General features: G+C 33.6%; 1 protein-coding gene across 2 annotated transcripts in view; it reads right to left on the bottom strand.

The window, feature by feature from the left end:
- LOC123306577 (ETS-like protein pointed) overlaps positions 1 to 18,212 on the bottom strand; it is a 292,945-nt gene that overhangs the window by 204,437 nt on the left and 70,296 nt on the right. The window contains exon 1 of one of the 2 annotated variants that reach the window (XM_044888635.1): positions 15,895 to 15,909. The exons of the other annotated variant lie outside the window; for it this stretch is intronic. The gene's annotated coding sequence lies outside the window, so the exon portion shown is untranslated. Of the gene's footprint in view, positions 1 to 15,894; positions 15,910 to 18,212 lie in introns of those variants that run through there. 2 annotated transcript variants of the gene reach the window in all.

Genomic DNA, 18,212 nt, shown 5'->3' with positions numbered 1-18,212 from the left:
AACATGCTAAAAGGTAGGTATTTTGTAATTCATATTTCAATTGAAGAAAAGCAAGTTTTTTTTTTATCCCAACTCAGTTAAATCATATTATTATTTGTTTAGCCTCACATGTTTTATATTTTCCTCTGTGGCTATTCTGTTGCTCAGAGTGCCCCAAGCGGATAAAGCATGAACTTAATAGGGAATACTCCTTTCGAAGAAAATGATGTATTTTGTATTAAATATTTTTGAAACGTCACATTTTGAAATAAACATTTCAATCGTTTCCCAAAAAAAATTAAAAATAAAAATGGGTATTTAAAATTTAAAGCATTTCGTTTCTATTGCCCAAGTTGGCAACATCGACTGAAATATGCGTCGATAATAAAGGACAACAAATACACTATCTAGATGAGATAGACAAAGATGGCTGTCTATGAAGTCTGCGACGAACGAGGAAGGTCGTAAAATTTTATGGATTTTTATGGCCGGTTGTTGTTGAGGCTCACCAGTGAGTATGTGCCTTCTGATGGCTGCAAATCAACAGCATTCTAGTAGGCGCTTTTGCCAAATCATAACCAAGAAACGATGCGATTTAAATTATAAAACCTTATATTTGAACAATGATTTCGAATAGTTTCCGCGGTGCATTTGAAAAATTCATAAATGAAACTCATAATTATTCAGTTTAAACTTGCATATGCGGTGGTTGAATATCAAAAATCTACTTCAGACAGCAATAACTGGTACAGGTACATATTGATGTGTCCATCTTCCATGGAAAAATAATGAATGAAACTTGAAAATAATTCGTCCAAAAAAAAAACGAAACTGAAATGGGAGCTGCTTCTTGTCGAAGAATTCCTCCCGAGACAGTATTTCCAGTTTATTAAGCCTTCTCCATAAAAAAGGAATGGAATCAAATGGGGTTTATTATTAAATCGAATAAGCTACAATTATTTACGATATGAAATGCAATTAAGGCGGCTAATGCAAAGTTGCTCGCATTCTTCGAGTTTCATACACGTGTATGTATCTCCAGAAAGATTATCTCGAGTTTTAATGGGCTCCGACGATATAGGTGTAATTGTGGTGAGCGAAACCACCGAGAACAGTTCAAATAAAGGACACTTAATTCAGGCGTTCCAGCAGCCGATGTTTAATAGTTAAGTCACTCCAATTTTTCCATCCAGCACAAAGGGCCGGAAGTTGACCTACATCGTTTTTAATTGACAATAATCTAATTTTAACGATAGCACAAATATATGTGTTGCTTGGTATTCGTAGTAGAATTTTCATATGTCTCTATCCAATTATGCAGTAATGAGCATGTAACCTGAACTAACTCAAACGATCAGATGTAAAACACAATCCCATTTTTTTCTGTATGAGAGAATTTATCCCATTTATGCGAAATTTTTTTTAGTTCAGTTTCCTGATACCTAAAGTTGTCAAAATATTCATACTACTAACAGGGTCTTCATAAATGATTTCAAAAACGTAGTTGGCTCTGCACTATTTTGTGCTCGACGTTGCTAAAAGGTTTTGAACTGAAAATAATAGAAAATGTATGTCATTGTTCTCAAAATACGTTAAAAAGTAAAAATTTCATATCTACATATAATAAAGAAATGGTAAATAAAAAAACCTCTTCTTGAAGAAAACAGGTTTTCACTCAAAAGAACTCAAATATTCTTCACCCCTAGAGGTTTCATGACCAACTCTTCAATTATAGGTACAGGGTGTCCGAGTTAAAGTGTCCCTAAACCTTATTATGAAAACTAAAGGATCTAGAAGAAAAATGTCAATACAAAACTTGTCCGTATTTGTATCAACTTTTATTTTTATAACCCACCCTGTTTGTATCAACTTTCTTATTTTGAATGGAACACTCTGTATATTATTGCATTTTTTAATTCCTAGTCAAATTTCAAGGTAACTTTGGTATTACAACCATGGTCATATATAGCACCGATTCTGAGATATTCGATTTTTTCCTAAAATTATGACAGCTGTAGGTGCTCACTATATGAAATAGCTGATACTAGTTTTCTAATGAATGTATCAAAAAGAAATTTTGCCCAGCACTCGTCAATAAATTGGATCATACGTTATATCTCTCTTTTTAGCAATCTGATATACAGGGTCTTCAAAAATTGAAGTTGAAAATTCAATTAGAAGTTCAATCGAAACTTAATTATTTCAAATGGCAACCTATATTTTTTTCTTGTTCATCATGTAGATTAGGTTAAAATGAGCAAAAAATTTATTTAAACTTTTTCTGTAAAGTGAGTAGTTTCAGAAACATGGACGAAAAAGTGCATTTCCCGTAAGAACCAACGATAATTAATTAATGTAACATGAAAAGTTAGGTTATCTAGAATAATAAATAAAATTGCAGTATCTCCCTGTAATTTTGAAATATCTGACTTATTTTAATTTTCTTGGTTATCTATAAACTTTCAACTCTTTGAAATGATTGTCTGTCAGACTGTCGGAAATAAGGAGAATTTCCAAGGAAGTTGGCAAATGAAAAAACTACACCCTCCCCTATCTCTCGTAGAGGGTACACGACAGACGCCTCAATTAAACTTGAAAAGTAGCGTAATTTAAAATAAAAATTAACCTGTTCAAGCATTTTTTTACAGAATAGTTAAAGGAGAAGATATTAATTTAGTTCATTTTTTCACCCATTCAGCATTATGTAATATTCAGAGTTGGACAGAAGTCTGGAATAACCAATAACTCGAAATAAAACACAAACAAACAAATTAAATTATAATTTCTCAACCAATCAGTTGAAATTAAGACTCTGAAACACGTTAACTGAGTTTCGATCTTTGTTTTTTTTTGTGGTACAAAAGTCTTTTGAAAACAATCAATCAATTAAAAAAGAAACAAATATTGTTGCGAGTTTCCATTTTTCTAACAAGTTGGGTGGAGTAGCTACTAAACTAAGGGGTTGAAGAAACACACTCAATTTTATTGCCAGAAAATAAGGGTGATTAAAGATAAATTGACAGATTTCGGCCTTTTTTCATTTGGATTATTGGTCGAAGAAATATTAATTTTATTCCAGACTTACGTACAATTCTGTATAATACAATAAAAGAACAGAATAGTTTTACTTCTTCAAGGCGATATAATCTTATTGAAAATTATCCCGAACAAAAAATTTTTGTTGTATAATCAAGACTGTTTGTTCGCCGTATCGAACAAAAATTGACAACTGCAGGTACTCTGTTGAATTAATTCCAAACTTGTCGATATCCGAATAGTGAAAACCTTGAGAGGAAAAAATTAGAGATATGTTAATTCAGTCAGCAATCTGAACGAAAATCAATGTATTTTCCGTTTATGAGCTGATATAGATAAGCACAAAAGCTACCGCCGTCTTTATTGAATCACCGTGGCGATACCAAAAATAGAACGATGGAGTATGTGACTAATTATGTGTTTTCTCCCGTTTAATTAAATATTGTGAGCTTAATTATTACGGAGCTATAATACAGTACAATTAATCGTTTTCAATTCAAATATCAATGCTTTGAAACGAAATAATGGGGGAGGAGCAATCGCTTTTATAGAGGTGTGTGAGATTTTATCATTCATTCTCTCATTTCTTCAATTTAATTCGAATCAGAGTGTAATTTCACCTATGCAATTGTTGAAAGAAAGAAATAAGAAGATAGGTAAGTAAGCTGAAGGTTATTTGCTAAGGAAGATATATCTTCCTGAAATTTTCAGGAAAATGTCATATTTTCATCAAATCACAAAACTGAAGGGCTTTTAATCGAGAAAACAGAAGATTTTTCTGTTGCAATCGGGAACTTTGTTGGTACGCTATAATTCATATAGAGTTCAAGGTATGATGAATTTTGAATCCATCTGTTGATAAAAGTATACAAGTTGTATTTGAAGGTGAGGTTTTTTTTCAACAGAAGGTAGAACTAGTCAAAATGAACTGTTTCACCAAAAATCACCTATACCAAACTTTCAAAAAGAAAAAATTGAAAAAAATTGAAAATGATTACTGAAATGAATTCTAATACGAATCTTTATATAGACCGTTTGTTAGCTTAATTATAGCAAAACAGTGGGAAAAAGCTTATCTCCCGATTCTTTATTGTGCCTTCGTTTAGGATATTGGCTCGTTTAATATTTACGTGGTAATGAAAATGGAAATTTAGGATTGTCGAATTGTTCCCATTATTTTTTAGTAACTTACACGATTTTATGGCTCATTTTGATACCAACTGACAGAAGAGACTTAGGACACAAATGTAAAAAATAGAATAATACTTCAAAATCTCACCAATTAATGTTGTCTAAATAATTCACGCATCACAATCTTCTTGTTCGAACATTCCAACAATCGTCGTAAAAATGGGATGAAATGGGAAAACATCATAGCTCTTTTTCAACTTAATTAATATAAGAAACTTCCTCGATTTTCTAAATTTTTTTAACCCTAAATTGCGCGATTCAACAATTATGATTCTCTCAAAAGTGACCTGATGCACCTCATCCGATGAACTTGATACTGAACCATTCATTGTCCAGCCATATGTTTATGTTTTGTTTGGTTTTTGCGATGCCGGAGTCACCTTCCACAGTCCCGTATTTGAAATTCAATGAAATTTTGTCGTTCTTCTAGGGGTTGTATCTCTGCCATCTTGGATATTTTATATAGACAATTTTTGGTTGAACGACTTATTTTGATAAGTTCTACCTTCTGTCAAAAAAAACCTCACCTTCGAAAACACCCTGTATTTTATCAAGAATCAAGAATATATAATTACATAATCCTAACCCTTATTGAGTTAAATTATATTTTTGTTTGCTTCTTATTCAAATCTACATATAGCCATACAATAATAATATTACGCAATAACGCACCTGCACCCTTATCTCTTTTAAGATAACCAAATGTAATAAATATCAATTCAAGTCAATCAGTTACTTAACTTGTCTCATTACATAGAATAGTTTCTAATAATAACTCTGTAAATTTCCAAAATAAAGTTTTTGTTTTTAAAAACGGATATTTCATCGTAAAAAATATAATTACCTATATCTTATATCATAGAATAGGAAACATTCATTTCTATTGCAACAAATATTGAAATCGATATATTTCATGAAAAATATGAATTAATTCTTCATAAATATTAGCAGAAATTTAAATTTGCAAATGAGTAAAATTCTGGACGGTTTGTAAATTTTTGGGGCTATATATAAGAATTTAAAAAGGAACTCGACACGATCAGTTCATTCTCAGGATTCGTTAAAATCCATATACATATCTTATATTAATAACGGTTAAAGACATTTTTAAGTAACTATGTAGATGAGGAATTATCGTATGGAAAACCCAAACTGATCGTGCCATCTTCTCACACTGATCTTACCGAATTAATTCTACCAATATACATCATTATAAATTCAAATGAATGAAACAGTATACTCGGTGGTGTCAACAGATCGTTCCAACTCCACAATGACGTAACCGGAACGAAATAAAACCATTCATATTGCCATTTCATTCATTCAATGGAACCCAAAACACGAGACGGTCGACATAGATGACGTCCGATGTGTTCGTTCTCATTCAGCATTGGAAGAAGCACACAAACCTCATAGAGCATCATCTCTCTAGATTACGCAACTAATTTGGATTAGATGGATATTGTTTCGCTTGTTTTATTAACATTATTGAGTGCACCGCGGTTTTGCTGGCTATTTCATTATAAAATGCTAGTAAAGATATAAATAGAAGAATACAAGAAAAATAATGAAAAGAAAAACAACAAACCTCACTACGAAAAATGGTGTCGAAAAGTAATAATCAACATAAAAAATGTGTGAGCATGTGACGAAAACCCGCACGATGAGAAAAACTAAAAACAAACCCATTTATTGAAAGATTCACGCAACTTCTCTGCAAAAAAAACTCTAAAATTCTCTATCGCCTCGATATAGCTACGTCCTAGGTCAAATCGAAATGATCATACAGTGCGCGTCAAAATTATGGAACAAATTCATATATTGGCAACAAAATCCTGAAACAGGTCAATTTTTGTTTCACTTTTAACAAATTTTTATGCATTTTTGAAGGATTTTTGTTGCACCTTGTGCCATCCCCATCAACTTCTTTACAGGCATGCAAAAAAAAAAATTTTTTTTTAACAATTACTTGCATAGTTCGAAGAGGTTTCAGTATGTGCACTTTGACATGGCTCATTCACTTATTTACTCAACCCGTTATCTCGCGAAATATAAATATTTCATAGTAAAGGCTAATCATAATTTTGCGCTGAAAATTTGCATGTTGGTTACTACTTTCTTTTTTGAAATGGCACACCCAGTATATCTTCTTATAGTTAGATAGCTGATATGATGACAATTTCAACACTATGCCATACCTTGGGCAAGAAATCAACGGCTTATGTGTTACTGAGATTCTCATATGATGGAAAAAATGGTGAAAAAGGGACACCACACTTTTTTTCAACATTTCTAGTGAGGACTTTCTACCATTATGTAGTATTTTAACATTTGCCGTTTGGGCCGAACATGTAAAGGACGTTTTTGAGAAGATCATGAAGTTGGACAAACCAACTCGCAACCAATAAATTTTTCATTGATCTTACTGATATTTTTATTATCTCAGTCAATCCTACGTGAAAAAGAGCCTACGTAAAATAAAGCCTTCACCTAATATGAAAACTTTCAGAGTTGTTGAAAACTAACTTCGAATAAGGAAAAACAGGAAACTCCCTCGTCTGCTGAAAGAAATAATTACCGCCAACATAGTTTTTTTGCAAGAGAAAATGATAAAAGTGACTGTTTTCTATCTCAACTTGAATAAAAAATAATTCCTAGAAATTCGTTCTAAAAACTAAACTAAAAAAATTCATTGTAACAATGGATAGAAATATGAACCACTTCTTGACATCGATACAATGCCCCTACGTACAATAAGTCAGTCTGGGATATTTATGAGAAGGGTTCAGCATCTCTGACTGAGTCTTCAATAAAAGTTAAATAGGTAGGTAATCATCTGACTGTGTTGCATTCACTTTGGATTTTGCACATGTAAATTCTTCTTTTTAGCAAGATCGAAATGCCGTCCTTAAATTTTGGCGCCCATATCCTACCTATCCCTTAGCGAATGTCCCAGTGGAAGATATTCACTTTCTTATTGTTGATAATGAGGAAAATTTTGAATCAATCAAATGTCTGCAAAGGTAGTTAAAAATACTTTTCAAAGTCGACTTCAAGTATGAATTTCATTCAAGAGTTAAGACATTGAACTTTCACTTTTCAGATTTCGTTCTTCAAAATGTGAACGGGAAAAATCTTATTCCTATCCTGAAATTAAAAAAAAAAAAACAGTAACTCCTTCCACCCGTATAGGAACTGTGTTATATAATTCATTAAGTGCCCAGAGGAAATAATATACCGATATTCCCATGAGGTGAACGTTTTTTTTGTATGCATAATCAAGACCGGATCAATTACTACGATGCAGATAAATCATCTAGTCCGAAAACCGGATGACCCCCAGAATGACCGGTCCGAATGATGAGAACCGGAAATCGGCGCCAAAAACGAAAATTATTTTTGGTGTAACCCAATTTCGGGCCCGAACTTTGCACTATCGAAATGAGGCTCATGAAAGTGGGTATATATTATGCTAGAATATATTCAATCTATATTAGATTTAATCCTTAATTAACATCGATTAATCTGACCGCATGAATGTGCATGGATACACGCTGAATTCGATAATGAGAAATTTTATGACCTTGGTTTCACACAATTTTGATCTGCTGAGGAGCGCTAGCGCTGACCGCTCTTATCTCATTCGAAAACAAGCGTGAGGCTACTCTTTCATCATGCATCAACATTGTTGAGTCCAAAGAGCTAAATACTCCAGAAAATCATACAGAAAGGTTCATTCAAATTTTCGATAGCTCAGAATCCACCTAATTCTTACAAAATATTTCTAACATCTTAACGACATTTTGAAGAAGTGAAAATGTTTACGTTTTACTTTCTTTCCTGTTGATCTGAGATCAACATTCAAAATATGTATGAAATGAGAAAACCGAGTAATATACATGTACGATGTGAGGTAAGGGATCTCGGAAACTGGAATTGCTAGAGCAAAACCGATGACACATTTCCGAGCTTTTTTTTTTAGAGAAACAAAGAATGGTGAAACCGTAGCCTCCTACGATTCTTCGTAACTCCTCAAAAAATGTGATTTTGACGATTTCTCAAAACTTTTTCGTCTTTGAAGTCACAGATCTCAAACTTGAACCTTTAACAGGCACTTGTTTACGTAGAATCCACACTGACGAGCTCAAACAATTTTTTTATTTCGAATCATTAGGCGAACTAACGTTTTTGTAAATGCAAACTTTTATTGAATTTGTTTTTTTTAATTGGAAAGCAATCGTTTGTCAATAGATTCTACGTATAAAAGTGCCTACGAAGCTCCAAGTTTCAAATCTGTAACTTCAAAGACAAAAAAGTTATGAAAACTTTTCGAGATCGTCAAAATCTCATTTTTTTATAATTACTCGAAAAGGAAGAATCGTAGGAGGCTACAGTCTTCACCATTTATTGTTTCTCTGAAAAGAGAAAAAGTGTCATCGGTTTTGCTGTAGCTATTCTTTTAGTTTCCGAGATCTCCTCACTGGAAATCGAACTTGAAACACCCTGCAGAAATATATTTTTTATCTTAGCATTCTCTTTTTTCTTGCTTTCTCTTTTTGGTTGTATCGTTATTACTCTTTTTGAACTCTTGTACGTCTTGCACTGCCAGTGTGTTTTTTTTCTTTATCTGTATGTATCTTGTATAGGCTCCTGCCTCTTCTCTTATCAATATTAAATAATAATAATAATAAAGATAACGACATGGCGACAAGCGGATATGTGTTGCATGCCTTGGAAACTTTCACAAAACCAAAAAGACAAGGTAGTGCACTGTCTGTAAAAATCTGTTGGAAAGGATATGACGTATTTTGGGACTAGATCAGTTTTCATAAATGACTTATTTTTCAAACCCAAAGGCACTTCTGAATTATGGCGATCACAGTCGCTATATTTTAAAAATGCAGAAAACTGCAACGCCAACTATTTTTGGTTTGAAATATCGTAAGTCCTGTCGCGAAGATTTTAAATAAAGCTGATATACTAGCATTGCCAGGCCCTGGATTATACAGGGTATCCCTGGAGTAACTGTTCATACTGTTATCACTGTTATCAGAGATAGAGTAGGACTAGCTGAGTGCGCATAAAGCTACAGGGTGATTTTCGAAATTCATGGAAATACTGAGATCATCATCGAAGCCAAACTTATCCTCGGAATTTATTGAAACATGGGAGATTTTTGGCACATGCTGAGATCGAGTCAGAGAGATATCAATTATATCAATATTCCAGGGCCGGACTCATTAATCCTCGTTTGAAGTGTTTAGGGTAATAATATCTCTTTGTATTTTGCATTTCAAATAATTGTTTCACTTTTTAGAAAGAACTTAAAATAAGCTTCAATACGTGATACCAATCAAAGTTGCCACATCTACAATTCTTTACTCATAAATTTAGGTGAAACAACAAAAAAAGGAAAACAATTCTGAGCGGCATTTCAAGGAATGAATATTAGAGAAATATATTTTCAACATGATGGAGCAAGACCAAAGAGAAATGTCCCCCACGTATTGAAGCATTATTTAGGTTCTTTCTAAAAAGACAAACAATTATTTGAAATCCGTACAAAGTGATATTTTCACCCTGAACACTTTTAATTAGGATGAATGAGTGCGACCCTGGAATATTAAAATAATTGATATCTCTGTGGCTTGATCTCAGCAGGTGTCATTAACTTCCCATGTTTCAATAAATTCCGTTTATAAGTTTGGCTTTGATCATAATCTCAGAAATTCCATGAATTCCGAAAATCACCCTGTAACTCTCTGGGAAAAGCTAGAAATATTTTTTAGTCAATCCGTACTCAGCTAGTCCTACTCTATCTCTGATAAGAGTATTTACAGTTATTCACCCTGTATATTTTGTAGACATTTGCAGTTTGTTTTTCGTAATCCTGCATATTTCAACAGTTTCAAGAAAACGAACATCTACAATACAAGAAGTAATTGCTTCATTTATCCTCTGTGCAGTCATTATCAACAGAAAGTAGTTGCACTTATACTGGGGATCCCGGATAAGATGGGAAACATTTCAATGTGAGATCGAGAACACTTTGTCTGACCGGTCACAGAATGCGAAGTTAGGCAAAGCTGAGAGTTTCCAATGCTTAATGACAAGCTACGTCCCTCGATTCGTAGCTTGTCACTTACATTAGCATTGAAAGTGCTCAACTTCGCATTCAGTGGCCGGTCAGCCTTAGAGGATCAGGAAAAACCCCCATATGTACCTAGTATCTAAGAGCTTTAGATCCTGATGTACAGGGTGATACCTGAACTACAATTTTTTTACCCAACGAGATAGAGGAAAATGAATGTACCATTTATGTCGTCTTTTTTCGGGAAACTAATAATGCCATCAACTGCATTCCTCTATTTTCTTCTGTTTATGAGTTATAGGCCAAAATTGAAATTTGGGCGATGTCAACTTTTATCATTATCTCCGTTCCTGTTTGTGCTAGGATGTTGAAATGAAAACATTATACAGACACTTTTTGGTAGCAATCCAGTGGCGTACTATGATTTCTACTAACAGGTTTATTTGCTGAGCTATAACATAAAGTTGTGTTTTTTCGTATGATAACAATAGTTTAAGATGACTTAGAAAGTTTCAGATATTATGAAAAATATAGTTTGTTTGTAAATTTCAAATGGTTGAGTATTAAGTAGGCTAAATCACAGAATAATATGTGTCTACGCGTGGTTTAAATATTATTTTGAGTTTGAATAATTGATTCAATCCTCCATGGTTTGATCTCGGTTTAGAACAACTGTCAGTTATTAGTTATTAGAATTCGAAGTCATTGTTGGCGACTTATGGAAATATTCAAAAATTACGAGAAATATGATACGCCCTCAGCCTTTCTAAGTTATTTTAAACTACTACTTTAATAGGAAAAAACCACAACTTTATGTTATAGCTCAGCAAATAAACCTGTTGGAAAAAATCATAGTACTCTACTGGATTGCTATCAAAAAAGTGTCTGTAAAATGTTTTCATTTCAACATCCTAGCACAAACAAAGACGGAGATAATGACCAAATTGCAAATCGCCCAAATTTCAATTTCTGCCTATAACTTGAGAACAAAAAAAGATAGAGGAGCGCAGTTGATGCACCCCGATATATTTCCAAAATTATTACAATATTTGAATAATAACCGGATGAACTCAGAGTATATAATCTTGCCCTTCTTCTATGAGACACCCCTAATGAATTTGTCACAGCTCAATTCAATATCCCCAATTACCCCCCAAATCACCCCGAGCAACCGCCCAACACGACCTTAACCCTTTCAAACAGCGCACAGCTTAATAATTTAATCGTTCGTCGTTTGATCACTCGCCGGATTTCTCGCGCTCGAATAAATCTTTGCAAGGCAGCAGGGGGATATTATGAATGGAAGTCCGTAGAAGAGCAGTCGCGTGGCCTTTCGTGACGCAAGAACCTGTTGCTCCTGGGGCGATCGAACCGCTCTAGCTGCTCTCTTCGGCGCCGACCCCAGGGGGCATCAGACCTATGCTGCCGATAGAGCAGATGAGCTACGATGGTAGCTGCCACGCTGGGCTACGCAGCATTTGGGCAAGACGATCATATCAACTCAAAACATTCAGATTAATTTTAGTCTTATATTTAATAATAATAATTATAATGTCGCCTTCATTAAAAATGAAATGAACACATTCCGAAGATGTTAGAGACCCAACTGAAGCGAAGTTTAGTCTATGACTACTCTTACACTTAACTACAGAAAGGCCCCAAAAAAAAAATTCAATCTCCAACACAGTTTTTATCACAAATATACAGGCTAGATCTTTTATTAGTACATGTATTTCAACAGAAGATTTCTGAGGTCGAAAAATACCGTTTCCTCAAGTATTTTTTCCAATTCGTCTAGATTGGAAATCTACAGGCTGTTGAAAATTTTAAGGAAATATAATTTTCAGTTATACAGATTCTTTTTAATTTTTGAACATCAAATTACTCGAAAACGACGCATTATAAGTGCTACATAGTTGAGGAGCCGAAGAGGGATACCTTGGACCCTGTAGAGTACCTCTACCAAAAATTAGACCTGTATATAGGGGGAATTGTCTAGGCTGTCTTGTCTGTCAGAATAGTAAAAAAAAAACGATCATTGTACATACTCAAGCGTGTCAGATTAAGATATAAGTGGCTAATTACATGTTGGAAAGTATATATTCTCTTAATCTGACAATTTGAGGGTGACGAAAATGTGTGAGAGGGCGCCAAACTTGCAAAAAAAAAAACGTCAGGTGTACATTCTCGAGCGCGGTGGCTTTTTTTCTTATATTGAAGCTAATGATTCAAGATTAACGGAAAAAATATAATCTGGCAGTTTCAGCTAGCCGAAACAATGAAAATTGGCCCTAAAGGTCACAAAAATAAGTTTTTTTTGAATTATCTCCTTCCCTGGGCTTCAAATATTTTCCGCATTCATTATAAAAGTTGTAGAGCATAACATTTCCTACAAATTTTGTCCCAAGCAATTTGTTCTACGTTCAAACGTTTTGAGATGTATGGCGAAAAATGTACATTAGACCGGGATTCTACATTGACGTTGGCCTTTCGTATGTGTGGCTGAGCTCCTCGCCCTTATCGCCCTCGAACTCGAAAACGGTTAAGAGCAGGCAAAATTGCTTCAGACGAAAGTTGTATAGAATTTTATTATCTACAACTTTCATAATGAATACAAAAACGATTAGAAGTACAAGCAAGGAGATATTCGAAAAAAAAACGCATTTCCATCATTTTCAAAGTGCCAGATTAAGAAAACCCCCCCTGATTAGTGTTAGATTAATGGGTCAACACGTCTACAACACCAAGATTAACCATCCGGCACGCTGTACAAGTAACGATTTTTTTACATTTTCAAAGGACCGCTGTAACCTTGTGTCACGTCCAAATTGTCAGTCCCTTGAAAAGTAGCTTCCTTTGGGTCCAATTAACATATCCTCCGAAAATCTAACACGTTGGAGAAAATTTTTCTTTGGACCATTTCCAACTCTTCAGTACGGCCATACCCACCGCGCAAGCTGTCAGATAAGCGTGAATTCATTATCAGATACACGTAGGCATATACAATATCTTAATCTGACACGCTCGAGTATGTACAGGGTGGGCAAATTTCGATGTTTTAGCACTACAGCTTTTAAACCAGAGGAGATAAATAAAATCTGATACCCCATTCTCGTTCTCTTTTTCTGAGAATCTAACAATAGTAGTAGTCATTTTTGGCCACCTTCTTTTGTTTTCGAGTTATAAGCGAAACTTGTAAAAATGGCGATATCGAAAAAAATTTATATCTCCGCTAAAACTGATGATAGAGCTCCGAAATTAAAACATTATACAGGCACTTTTTCAAGAGAAATCCAGTGGCGTGCTTGCCTTTTTAGCAGGATTTTTAATTACGAAGAATGTTTTTTTTAAATGGGAACACTAGATTTGTGTGCAATATTTTGAAAGCTTAATTTTTACTGATTTCGAAAATATATAACGTCATATTGTTTGTATCAATATAAATAATAGAAAATGATCAAAAACCTTTTTTCTCAATATTTCTGTGGTTTCTACTTTTCGATGAGAATAGAAAAATGTAGCATCTTATGATTATCACGGTCTCTTATTATTAGTCCCTTCATTTCTATGCGTCTTACTCAATTCCTCCAAGGTTCAAATTATGTGAAAATTGGTAAAAAGCAAAGAAAGAATGACATTGCCAGAAGGAGACTGCTCTTGTTATAGGAAGATCTATTTTTCTGTGCTCGTCAAAAGTTAAAACCATAGAAATATTGAGAAAAAAGGTTTTTGACCATTTTGTATTATGTATTTTTATTGATAAAAATCATATTATGTTATATATTTTTGAAATCAGTAAAAATTAAGCTTTCAAAAAATTGCACAGAAATCTAGTGTTTCCATTTAAAAAAAACATAACATTGGGATATAGCTCCGTAATTAAAAATCCTTCTAAAAAGTCAAGCAGGCCACTGGATTCTACTTAAAAAAGTGCCTGTATAATGTTTTAATTTCAGAGTTCTATCATCAGTATTATCGGAGATATAAATTTATTTCGAAATTGCCATTTTTTGAATTTTCGCTCATAGTTCGAAAACAAAAGAAGGTGGCCAAAAATGACTACTACTCTTGTTAGTTTCCAAGAAAAAGAGAACGAGAATGAGTTATCAGATTTTGTCTATCTCCACTGGTTCAAAAGCTGTAGTGCTAAAACACCGAAATTTGCCCACCCTGTACACCTGACGATTTTGTTTTACATCTTTGGAACTTGCATACGCTTTCCCCACTTTCAGCGGGTTCTGCTGCAAACTTCATATGATTTGCAACACTGCGACCCTGAGGATCATTATGCCCCCATCGATAACTTGACCTGCGGTTCCAAAGTTTCAATGAACTCCAGTATCTGAGACGGCTTGAAGCAAAGATATTACACACATATCTTTGGCTTGAAGCAAGTAGGTACGGCACGTCAGATGAGGCTAAGCTTCCTTATACAGCTGAGCATCGAAATTCATAATGTATATATACATTTCTAACCTATCATAATTTCCATAAATAAAAGTAAAAAAGTATTTTATAACGCCTGGACTAGATATTCAGGCAGTAGATCTCAATGGTAAATTTTGAAACTTTTTTCAATGGTTTGAACTTATGGAAATGGAACATTTCATATAAAAACGTCAAAGTAATGAGAAAAATGCGATTTGAAGATTCAAATAATGGGATGTTACAGATTACAGTGGTCCAAACCCATAATGAAATCGAATTTCACAAAACCAGTTCGTTCACTAAAAATATAAATTACACATGGCATAATTTTGTTTGTATGTACTGAGAAAAAAGAGTGTATCATCTTCGTGTAAATTGGGTTCTTGTAATTCAATTTGAAATAACAATTTTCGTTACGATCGAGAGTTTCGAAGAACTGAAAATATGTTATCTGAAAAAAAAAAACATTTAAAAGCAAATTGCAGCTGCTCTTGATGTATTTCTAGTGAGGAAACCGACGCAATTAATTTCTGAATAACGCAATAATCGATGGTCATTGTTAATCTGGACAGATCAAGAGTTGCTCAGATGTTCCACGCACCCATTTCCGAGGGTAATGTTAAATTTAACTCTCTCGTCAATCTCGAAACGGCAGCGCAGATCGTTAAGAAGCTATTAGCGTTTTTTCTCATTCTGCGAGAGCGAAGATGTTGTTGCTGGAGATTGTGTAGCAATTCAAGTTTACAGTCGAAAATACATCTTTCGATGATTCCATTCGTTATTTCTCCTTTTTGCGTGCTCATAAGTGGATTTTCATAACTTTAGAAGAGTAAGTAACTATAACGAAAAAGCACCGCGGATCTCCTGCGAGATGTTCGAAAACATTTTAGCCACTGATCTTCAAACTCTTTTCTGCTTTCTGCACTGACAATCAGTCTCCATTATCTTAATCAATCAATGGGTTGAGTGAAAATTTATTTATAATAAATATGATAAACTACCTACCCATTATGTGGGTCCCACACTGAAAAAAAGCGAAAAAATAATTCCTTTCCTTTATTTTGGGATGACCGGTTACGAGGTAACTCAACCGATCTCATTATCGGATGTGTGCAATTTAAAATTTCACGAATGAATTGAACAGCATTAAAAAGTTTATATGAACTTACAAAATATTTGACAAAAATTAAACTGTAAAACCAAAACACTTACTTGATAACACAAGACGTCAATGTTATCAACATGGCAAATTTGTTTACCGTTAATAAATAATCCACAACAATCAAGTTGGGAAACTTACCGTGCCATCTGTGGAAGTTCTGTATGAAAAGAGAAACAAATCAAAAACACAGTAAACTTCTTAAATACACCTGTCTTGTTAATTGATTATTAACGTATCCAGTAGATGGATTCAGCGCTGTCTCAGAGCATGATTGCCTGTGGAAAAGCTATGAAAATAAGGGTGTGCATACAATGAATTTCAAATACAAATTTACTCAAAACGTTTTATTGAACCTTGTTGAAAATTCAGTGAATCTGGTCCATATTTGCTTTCCTTGTCTTTAAATTTCCATGGGTTACAAACTTCTAAACTTTCACTTGTAACTTTCGACACATAAATTGTCCTTCTAGTTGAAAAAATGTGTGCACGATAAGAAAGATTTCCGCGTAGGATTTAAGTTTAGAGTCCTTTGTTTTGAGTGAAGAATAGTGAAAAGTTAAAAATATTAGAATTTTGAATAACTTTACGTCAAAAGATAATTGGATCATAATCTATAAAAACTTTTTTTTAGAAATTGCCAATAAAATCATAATGAGAATTGTCAGAAAGTTTTATAAGCGAAATATATGCTGAATAAACTCGTGAAATTTCGATTGATTTACACAGCACCCTTGAAGGAAAACCAACGATCTTTAAAATTTCGAAAACGAATAAAATTAAATATGATGAACTCTGAACAGAATAGATAGGCCATTCAAACGAGATATCACTTACTGCATCAAAAATATAGGGTTTGGGGTTGAAGCGATACGGTTTTGAATTTGATCTTAGAAAGTTGTCCCCCTGGAATTAAGAATAAAAAAATTGACGTGTGCTAGCAATTTTTATACATGGTGGGTCATTGAAACGTACAAATATTTTAACAGTAGATTTCTTAGGTCACTTTTTACCTTAACCATTTTTTCCGAATCGAAGATACAGGCTGTTGGAAAACCATGAAAAAATGTTATTTTTAGTTCTCAGATCTCAGAAACAGTTTTATCGAATGAAATGAATTTTGGAATATAGTTTTTCATTTATTTGATGAATCTTTTTCGAACTCAAAATATGTCTTCCAGTTCTCTCATTATGACCATCACGTACCATAGAAATACCAAAAATTCAAAGAACTGAAAACTAAGTTAGACGCCATCTAATGAATATTTGAACTTTTTGTAAAATAAATGTGTTCATATTCATATTTTCTCATATAAACGTTTTCGAGTGATTTGATGTTATCAGAAAGCATCTGTGAAATTTTAAAAATAGACTACTTTGGCTGAATACAACACTGTTTAAAGATCCATAGGTGTGTAGTGGAGTGTCACATATTGAAGACCGTAAGGTTGATAGTTTAAACTTCGGATTACGAAATCTCAGATTAAAGTTGATACGGTTTGAACTTTCCTGTTAAAATCAAGTAGAAAATAAGAAGGGATAAACTAATCCTGCCCAGTTGCCAAAATTGTTGGTTATTTGAACTAATTGTGACTCATTGTTGGAAACCCAAATAATAATGAAGCGCTCAAAATGCAACAAATTACAGAGGAACACGAGCTGAGGATAAAAAAATTCAGCGCGAATTGATATGCGAATTTTAAAGCCTGATATTTTAGCAAAAAAAGCTTCATCTAAACCAATAAATTAATGTGAACTATTCAACTAATTTTTTTCGAGAGATTCTTCTGTAGTATAGTTGATGCAAAGGCCTGTATTTATTGGGATAAAATAATGTGTAGAAACAGAGAATATTGTTAATTTTTGTTTCAATATCTATTATATTTCATTCAAATTTATTTTAGCAGTCGGTTGGCCATGAAATAATTTTCTCAAGTTTTTGTAACTAGACCGAAGTTAGGTTGGCACTCATGAAATGTCGTTAATGTCATAACGCCGTTGCCACAACTAATATCAATTTTTATTAGGAAAATGCTGAAAGTGATTGAAAAAAGAGACAGGGTTTAAGGAAGTGCTATTTAGAATTCAGGTCCGCTCATTCAAATAGTTATACCCTGATATTCTAAAATCCACAATACGTCAGACGGTAGCGAACATATTCAATGTAAGAGAATTTATATAATGTTTCATCTGAATCTAAACGACTTATATTTCAGCTGGATATTTCCACAATCAGAAAGATTGTGAATGAAGAGGATGACAAAGAATTTCCTTCTATTGGGAGACCCAAAAAAGTGGTGGCATTTGAGAATTTTATGTATGAGTGAA

Source organism: Coccinella septempunctata, chromosome 2 (assembly GCF_907165205.1).
Source record: "Coccinella septempunctata chromosome 2, icCocSept1.1, whole genome shotgun sequence".
Taxonomy (NCBI): Eukaryota; Metazoa; Arthropoda; class Insecta; order Coleoptera; family Coccinellidae; genus Coccinella; species Coccinella septempunctata.
The sequence above is the reverse complement of the archived record's forward strand: the minus strand, read 5'-3'. Positions and strand labels throughout refer to the sequence as shown.